Genomic DNA, 8,940 nt, shown 5'->3' on the forward strand with positions numbered 1-8,940 from the left:
GTTCACTTGAAAAAAGGACAGTGTGAAAGCGAACCGCACCAAACAAACAAAAAAAAAACATTCTATTTGGTCCGGACCAAAGCAAGTGAACTAACGGACTTTCCTGGTGTGAATACACCCTTAGAAAGAGTCCTTCATGCCAGATTGAATCAAAAGCTTTCTCAAAGTCAATAAAGCAAGCAAAGATTTTGGTTTTGTTTCGGTGTATGTGCTTTTCAATGATAGTGTGGAGGGTATAAATGTGGTCAGATGTTCTGTGTTTGGGCAGAAATCCAATTGTACTTTTCTCCAAGATTTTGTGGGTTTTAAGAGTTTTGTAATCGTATATTAATAATTGAACAGAATATTTTCCCCAGGTTGCTATTGACACATATCCCTCTGTAATTGCTTGGCTCGAACTTGTCTCCTTGTTTAAAGATGGGTGTAATTAGGCCTTGATTCCAGGTGTCTGGGAAATATCGTTCACTCAAAACAATGTTGAATAATTTGGTTATTGCAGTTTTGAATTTGTCATTTGTGTATTTGATCATTTCATGTAATATTCCATCAATGCCACATGCCTTGTTGTGTTTCAGTGCATGTAGTCTGTCTGTTAGCTCATTTACTGTGATCGGGAAATTCAGGGGATTCTGATTGGCTTTCATTTTTTCTTTCAGGATTTCTAATTTGGTTTTTGTTTCATTTCGAGCAGGATTTGTTTCAATTGTTTTGTACAGATTGTCAAAGTGTGTCCTCCATATGTTCTCATTTTGAATGGCCAGTTCTTCCTTTTGCGGTCTATAGAGAGTGGTCCAGCTGTTCCAGAAGTTATTGGTATTTATTGATTCCTCCATTGTTTGAAATAATTGTTCTGTATGCTCTTCCTTTTTTTCTTTTAGAGTTTGTTTGTACAGTTTAAGAGCTTCATGATATTGAAGGAGTTCTTGGTTGTCAGGATCTCTGTGTTTTTTATTTGATAGATTGCGTATGTCCTTCTAATTATTTTACACTCATCGTCAAACCACTTTTCATTGGAGTTTTTTGGTTCTTTTTGATGATTTTTTTCAGATTGCACATGGATGCTGATTGGTGGAATATATCTGTAATGTCCTTTAGTGCCAGATTTACGCCTACTTTATTTTGTGGATATGTTTTAATTATAAATTTGTCCAATAATCAAATTCAAATTAAAATTAAAATTTTATTTGTCACATACATATACATACATAGTACGACATGTAGTGAAATGTATTGTACGACTGTCCAACAAATTGTCCAACAAAATTAAGAAAAACCTCAAGTTTACAAAAATACAAATAGAAAAAGTACAGTAAACATATATACAGAAATAAACTAGCAATAAAATAAAATAACAAATAGATATGAGAATAAAAATAGATATGAAGAATAAAAATAGAATATGATTCTAAATAGATTCTATAAAAAGTAAAGTGTATGTCAGTGATAAAGTGTCCGTGTGCTGTGCAGTGCAGTAAAGTGTATAAGTGAGTAAAAGGAATACTAAAGACAAAGACAAATGGTATGTAAGTCCCACTCATTTATCCTTACGTAACCTTCTACAAATTAGTGCAGATTGTATTTGAAAATGTGCAAAGTGGAAGTGTGGGGTGATGTGATTAGAGTGGAGAGTGGTTAAGACTCCGAATGGCCTGCGGGAAGAAGCTCCTCCTCATTCTCTCTGTGTTCGCCTTCATGGAGAGGAAGCGCCTCCCTGAACGCAGCAGAGAAAAGAGTCCATTGTTGGGATGGCTGAGGTCCTTCACTATCTTCCTGGCCCTGGTCAGGCACCGCTTGCTGTAGATCTCCTGCAGGTCAGGGAGCTCGGTGTGAATGGTACGTTCCGCTGAACGCACCACCCTCTGGAGGGCTCGTCTGTCCTGCATAGTGCAGTTCCCGAACCAGAAAGTGATGCTGCCCGTCAGGACGCTCTCGATGGTGCAGGTGTAAAAAGTCTTAAGCACCCGAGAGGGAAGTCTAAAGTCCTTTAAGCGTCTCAGATGGTACAGACGCTGCCTGGCCTTCTTCACCAGGGTGCTGGTATGACAGGACCAAGTCAAGTCCTGCGTGATGTGAACACCCAGGTATCTGAAGCTGTCCACTCTCTCCACTGGAGTCCCGCTGATCGTGATCGGCTGGTATGACCGCTCCTGCTTCGTACTGAAGTCCACTATCAGCTCTTTAGTTTTGCTGATGTTCAGGTGTAGACTATTCACCTGGCACCAACTCTCCAGGTTCTTAATCTCCTGTATGTAGGCCGTCTCGTCGTTGTCTGAGATCAGGCCCAACACAACAGTGTCATCAGCAAACTTGATGATGGTGGTGGAGTTGGAAGTGGCCACACAGTCATAAGTGTACAGTGAGTACAGCAGGGGGCTCAGAACACAACCTTGAGGGGCTCCAGTGCTTAGGGTGATGGAGGATGAGGTGTGTTTACCCATCCGTACGGCTTGCTGTCTGTCCTTCAGGAAGCTGGAGATCCATTGGCACAAGTATGTGCTGAGACTAAGGACCTCCAACTTGGAGGTGAGTGTGGAGGGAATTATGGTGTTAAACGCTGAACTGTAGTCCACAAACAGCATTTTTACATAATTCCCTTTTCTGCAGTCCAGGTGACTTGTTGTGGTGTGGAGGAGGTGTGAGATGGCATCCTCCGTGGAGCGGTTATGCCTGTATGCAAACTGTAGTGGATCCAGTGTGTCTGGTAGTGATGCAATGATGAAGTCTCTGACCAGTCTCTCAAAGCACTTCATCACCACTGATGTGAGGGCTACAGGGCGATAGTCGTTTAGGCAGGTGGGCTGCGGTGTCTTGGGGACAGGAACAATGGTGGACTGCTTAAAGCATGAGGGGACTATGGACTGTTCCAGGGAGAGGTTGAAGATCTCGGTGAACACCGGTGCTAGCTGGTCAGCACAGGCCTTCAGAACCCGACCTGTGATGCCATCTGGTCCTGCTGCCTTCCTGATGTTCACTCTCCTGAATGCCCTCCTCACGTCATGCTCCGTGATGGTGAATACGTTGTCCTCACCGGCTTCCTCAGCGTGCATGCAGTTAGCACTGCTAGCGCCGCTAGCGTGATTAGCTGCAGCCTCGAAGCGAGCATAAAAAGTGTTCAGCTCGTCAGCCAGAGAAGCGTCCGCATTCCCCGATCTGGAGGGTGGTGTTTTATAGTCCGTGATGGTTCTAAGTCCCTGCCACAGGCTCCTAGAGCCGCCATGTTGAAATTGCGACTCTAGTTTCCTCCCGTAGCGCTGCTTCGCCTCCTTCACCGCTCTGCGCACGCTGTAAGATGCAGCCTTGTAGTCATCCATGTTCCCGGTGATGAGCCCTGTGTGGTAGGCAGCGGAGCGGGATCTCAGGGCGTCGCGGATGGTTTTATCCACCCACGGCTTCTGGTTGGGAAACGTCCTGATTATGGTTTTCTGCACCGTATCATCCATTAGTTTCTCTATAAATCCCACAACCGCTTCCGTAAACAAGCTGACGTCATCAGAGCTGCGCCGGAACATGTCCCAGTCTGCGTCATCTAGCGCGTCCTGCAGAGCGGCCACCGATTGGTCCGTCCAGCGTTGGACCTCCCTCTGCACCGGGGCTTCCTGTTTCAGCCTCTGTTTGTAAACAGGCATGAGGAAGATGGCGGCGTGGTCCGATTTCCCAAACGGTGGTTGTGACTGTGCCTTGTAGCTGTTCTTGTATGGGGTGTAACAGTGATCTAATGTCCTTTCGCCCCTGGTGGGGCAGCTGATGTGCTGATGGAAGTTCGGCAGTGCACGCTTGAGGTTGGCACTGTTGAAATCTCCCAAAACAATGAATGCGGCGTCCCGGTGCTGTGTCTGGTGAAGGTGTAGTGTTTCATGTAAATCCCATATCGCAGTGTCCGTGTCCGCTTGAGGTGGAATATAAACGGCACTGACGATGACCGAGCTAAATTCCCGAGGGAGATAAAAAGGGCGACATTTGATGGTCAGAAGTTCAAGATTCGGTGTGCAGGAGCGTGAGAGGGGTACAATGCTCGCGCTGTCGCACCAGTGTTTGTTCACCATCAGACATACTCCACCTCCCCTAGTCTTCCCCGAGTCCAGCGTTCTGTCCATGCGGTAAACCGAGAAGAACTCGGCCGGCTGGATGGCGTGGTCTGGTACCGCTGGGTTCAGCCATGTCTCGGTGAAGCAGAGAAGGTTGCAGTCCCGAATGTCCCTCTGGAACCTGACTCTTGCCCTGAGGTCATCGAGTTTGTTATCCAGCGACTGGACATTGGCGAGCAGGACACTTGGTAAGGGAGCGCGGTGTGCGCGTGCCCTCAGCCTGTTCCTGACGCCGGCTCGTTTCCCTCGAGGACGCCGGTACGGGTCGCGTCCTTTGTTCCTCCTCAGGATCTCGCTTGGCCAGGATGGGTCCGGGTTCAAAAGGCGAAAGGTTAGTGCATTGTGCACCAATAGAAATAAGAGTGGCCCTGTCGTATGTAAGAATGGCCATCTTACAAAAAGAAACCGGTGTTTATAGTTAACAATACGAAAAAATAACAAAAGAAGACAAAGTTTGGTCGGAGCAGTCGTGACGGCAGCCGATCTCACCGGCGCCGTCACGACTGATAAAACTGATAAAATCTAATAATTTGATAGTTTGACTTTCTAGTGCACTTTGATAGTTTTCTGTGCTGTTTTTTGGAGGATTGATGTAGTCTTAGTAAATGAGAGGGCTGTCTGCATATTTGATTGTTTTGAGTTTGTTTTAGATCGAGGGTAATTTTACAGCGGTCTGACAGGTGTTTGAGGACTGACTGTGAATGCTCTGAGATGCACTTGATCATTGTCTGTGATGAAATAATCTACAGTACTGTTACCAAGAAAAGAATGAAAGGTATAACCACCAAAAGCGTCTCCTCGTATGCGACCGTTCACTATATACAGGCCCAGTGATGGACAGAGCTGTAGTAGGCTTCTCCCATTTCTGTTTGTGAAGTTGTCTTCATTTTTTCTGAGGTGATATGAGGGCAGAGAGTGGCAGGTGTTTGTAATATATTTGTCTCCTTGTGTGTTGACAAAATCGGGTTCATTTCCAGTTCTGACATTTAAGTGGCCACATATTAAACATGTCCTTTTGTCTGGAAATGGCAGATCTGGTCTTGCAGGATAGAAAAGGTTTCTTCATTGTAATAGGGAGATTCAGCCGGGGGTAAGTATGTGGCACACAAGAATATGTGACGGTCTGTGGACACAATGTCCTTTTCGATTTTTAGCCAAATGTATGATTTTCTGATTTTTATAGATTTGATTGAGTCTATGAGTTGTGTTCTGTACCATATCAGCATCCCCCTGAGTCTCTGCCCTGCATCACCCCTCTCAGTGTGGGTGATGGTAAAATGACTTCTCTAAACCCAGTTGGGCAACCAGTGGACAAATCTCTTACATTCCATGTTTCTTGTAGTATTATGATGTCAGAATTCAGAATTTCTCTTTTGAAATCTGAATGTTGGCTCTTAACACCAAAAATGGAGGACCTAAATCCTTGAATATTCCAACAGGAGATTTTTAAGGAATATGAGTCCATTAATCACCTTTATTATTTCAAAAACAAGACAAACATCAGTATGATGAACTGACAGATCAAGTAGAATATTTTAAATATTATGATACATATCTGAGAATATATCCATATATATATATATATATATATATATATATATATATATATATATATATATATATATATATATATATATATATATTAGTGGTGTCAAAATTAGCGCGTTAACGCATGCTATTAATTATTTTCAGATTAACGCGTTAAAAATATTTAACAATTAACGCAGGGGCGGGGCTAGGGTTGGCCACCCCATTCTCAACTGCTGTCTCTGTCTCTTTTTTTCTTGCAAAGGATTGCGTTTATTTATTCTGTATCTAAATAAACGCAATCCTTTACAAGAAAAAAACAGAATGTAACAGAATGTCTTTATGACCACATCAAACAGGAGAAGTTTCAGACACGTGTTCTATACGTCGCCTCCACACCAGACGCGAGTCAAACAAGCGCGTAAAAGATATATACTGTGCTCGTAGCGCGCACTCTTCAAATACACGCACAAAGGTGCCGGTGCGCGCTGTAGCCTATATCATTTCATATCATACAGCGAAAGAAACTACGTGCATGCAATGTCGTAGTTATGCCGTCAGTTAAGGCATGAAGTTACCAAAAAGGCGATTAAAGCTGCCTTAAACTGTATGCATGCATGCAATATGTTATATATGCGTCACATTTAAGTACATGTCTCTGAAATGGTTTTAAAAACTGTCCTGAGGCACCCTAGCACTGTCCCCCTCATCTAAAATACCCAATTCAACTCATCCGCTCATTAGTTGAGACTTTCAGACCTGAAGTGAGTCAGAAAATGTAAAGAGATTTGAGAGAAAATAAAATGCATGTCAGATCCCCATCACCTTCAGCAGCAGCAGCTTTTAAAGCAATAGCAGGCAAACAAGTTAATAACCAGCTGCTGTGATGTCTATTAATCCAAGAACAAAAGAAAAAAGAGCAAATCAATAACTTTTATAGTTATAAGGTGTTCATCTATATTTAATTTAGAATTTAGTGTTTGGTAAGTATTCATTTTCTGTATATTTCTGCTGAAGGGCACAGCTAGCTAAATATGTCATTTATTATAATCGGTTCATGTGAAGATTGTTTTAAGTTCACTTAAATTAGACATTAAGTCTAATAAATGTTAAAATTGATAGCTCTCAATTATACTGTAATGCTGAATGGCTACAGTCAATGGTTAAATATTCAGGGGGCAAAAAATTTTTTTTTATAGAGACATCAGTAGTATTGATATCAGTGATGCTGGCCTTCAATCATGAAAAAGATACCATTAAAGAAATATAAAAAATATACTGTCTTTATGTTGTTTGTACAGTGTACATTTGAAGATTGTTTATTTAAAAACTTGAATGTTAGGTGGGGTTAAGCGTAATTAATCACGATTAATTTTAGAAAAATGTGTGATTAATTAGTTATTTTTTTTAATTGATTGACAGCACTAATATATATATATATATATATATATAATTTTTTTTTTTTTTTTTTTTTTTTTTAATATATAAATAAAACACACACAGACACACAAACACACACACACACATACAGTACATATGGGCAACGTTTAAATACACATGTATAGATACATATGTACACTGTAAAAAAAAATCTGTCAAATTCACGGTAAAATACTGGCAGCTGTGGTTGCCAGAATTCTACCGTATAAAATACAGTAGCAACGTTTTAGGTTTTGCGGTTTTAACTTAAATTTACAGTTAAATACCGTAATTTCTTTAACTGATATAATCTTAATATACCAACCTATTAAAGTACTGAAATCTGTTTTGTTCTTTTGAAATACACTGATTACCACCAAATGCAGGTGATGATGAGAAAGTCACATGATGAACCAAAGCCCATCACAAGCAACTTTTAAACAATAGCATTTACAGAAGGTGCAGATGCAGTGTCATTCATACAAGCACTAAACACCATCATGGTGAGACTCCTTAAAATGAAATATGCTATAAACATTAATTTAACAACATTAGATGTAACATACAACCCTAATAAACATAACTGATAAGACAAAACTAAGAAGAAACATAGTTATTTCAAAGAAAAAACGTCAAATTCAAACAGAATTTGAAATGGAACGCAGGGAATTCTGGGAACATCAGTTTACGGTTTTTCCCTGTAAATTTTACAGGAAGTTTCCGTTAACCATGTAACAGGTTTTTACCGTAGCATTTTCACAGTTTTTTACCGTTAAATCACGATCATTTTTTACAGTGTACACACATACATTTCTTTTTTCCACTAAGTCACTGACCCATTAGGTGAGAGCACAGCAGAGTCAGCATGTGCTGGATGTTTCGACTCGGTTGGCTGTGGATTGTGCTGGTGCTGGGGTTTATCAGTGATCTGCTGGCTGCTTCGGCGTAGCTCTGGCTGTCTGGGTGCTGCTCCTGCTGATGTTCATGTGAATGATGGGGTGAAGGAGCTGCAGGTCTGGTGATGCTGTGTGTTCCAGGGTGACGCATAGAGCCTGCCGTGGGGTTCCTCCGGTGGAGGGAGCGGTGATTTGAAGGGTGTCTCTGTAGTGACTCTATGGGGTGTCCATGGGGTTGCTGCAGTGCGCTGGAGCTGCGGCTCAGTGCGATGTCCTTTAGGGTCTTGGCAAAGATGGGAACTGCCCTTCTGTGGAGATGGACATGGTCGTAAAGTCTGTTGAGATTCAGGGTGGGGTGTTGAGCCAGGTAAACATTGGGCTTTAGGGCACAGTCTCTAGACACTCTTGCGTTTATATGCCTGATGGTGTCTGGGTGGAAATCAGAGCGCAACAGCAGGATGATTTTGGAGTTGGGGAAGTTGGAGGATGCTTTCTCTGCTACATTAACGAGAGCTGTAGCTACTCTCTCTTGTTGGGCTCTCAGGTCGTTGGTGCCGGTGTGGATGATAATATGGCTGGGGGAACCCAGCTGCTCTTCACACAAGAGCTCCAGGGCCTTCTGTGTGTTTGGGCACCATATTTTCATGGCGTTTCTTCTCGGGAACAGTTTCTTTTCATCAACAAATTTGCCATTGGAGTCCATCAGGAGTACGATCTGGGGCTGTGTTTGACTATAGGAGTCAGGTGGAGGAGCGCTGCCAGGGTTGATGGCTGTGGTTGTTGGAGGAGGAGTCTGCTCTAAACTTTGCAGTTCTTCTCTTGTCTGTGTCAGTTGCTCCTTCAGAGCTGGCAGTTGTTTTCCATTTTCACTTGTTTTCCTTCTGTCTTCTCTTAGCTCTCTCAATTCTTCTCTCATTACAGACAGTTGTTTGTTGTACTCCTCTCTCTGATTTTTCAGTTCCTGAATTTCTTCCTTTAGCATTGCTATTTCTTTCCTGTAATCCTCTTCTTTC

The sequence above is a fragment of the Barbus barbus genome (genome assembly GCF_936440315.1).
Source record: "Barbus barbus genome assembly, chromosome: 27".
Taxonomy (NCBI): domain Eukaryota; kingdom Metazoa; phylum Chordata; class Actinopteri; order Cypriniformes; family Cyprinidae; genus Barbus; species Barbus barbus.